We start from the raw sequence: 1,180 nt of genomic DNA on the forward strand, positions 1-1,180 counted from the left end.
CGTTATACGTCATGACGCAATACTATATGACGTTATACGTTATGACGCATTACTATATGACCTTGTAAGTTATGACGTATTACTATATGACGATATACGGTATGCCGGAATTCTATATGACGTTATACGTTATGACGCAATTACTATATGGCGTTATAGGACATGACGCATTACTCTTTTGACGTTATACGTTAAACCGTAATTGTATATGACGTTATACGCTATGACGTAATTCTATATGACGTTATACGTCATGTCGCCTTATTATATGACGTTATACGTCATGACGCAATACTATATGACGTTATACGTTATGACGCATTACTATATGGCGTTATACGTTATGACGCATTACTATATGACGTTAATCGTTATAGCGCATTGCTATATGGCGTTATACGTTATGACGCATTGCTATATGGCGTTATACGTTATGACGCATTACTATATGACGTTATACGTTATGACGCATTACTATATGGCGTTAGATGTTATGACGCAATACTATATGACGTTATACGTTATGACGCATTACTATATGGCGTTATACGTTATGTCGCATTACTATATGACGTTATATGTTATGACGCATTACTATATGACGTTATACGTCATGTCGCCTTATTATATGACATTATTCGTCATGACGCAATACTATATGACGTTATACGTTATGACGCATTACTCTATGACGATATACGTTATGACGCATTACTATATGACGTTATACGTCATGACGCAATACTATATGATGTTATACGTTATGTCGCATTACTATATGGCGTTATACGTTATCACGCATTACTATATGACTTTATACGTTATGACGCATTACTCTATGACGATATACGTTATGACGCATTACTATATGACGTTATACGTCATGACGCAATACTATATGATGTTATACGTTATGACGCATTACTATATGGCGTTATACGTTATGACGCATTACTATATGACTTTATACGTTAAACCGTAATTCTGTAACGTTATACGTTATGACGCATTGCTATATGGCGTTATACGTTAACCCGGTATTCTATATGACTTTATACGTTAAGACGTATTACTATGTGACGTTGTACGTTATGACGCATTGCTATATGGCGTTATACGTTAAACCGGAATTCTATATGACGTTATACGTCATGTCGCCTTATTATATGACATTATTCGT

The sequence above is a fragment of the Bombus fervidus genome, unplaced genomic scaffold (assembly GCF_041682495.2).
Source record: "Bombus fervidus isolate BK054 unplaced genomic scaffold, iyBomFerv1 scaffold0020, whole genome shotgun sequence".
Taxonomy (NCBI): domain Eukaryota; kingdom Metazoa; phylum Arthropoda; class Insecta; order Hymenoptera; family Apidae; genus Bombus; species Bombus fervidus.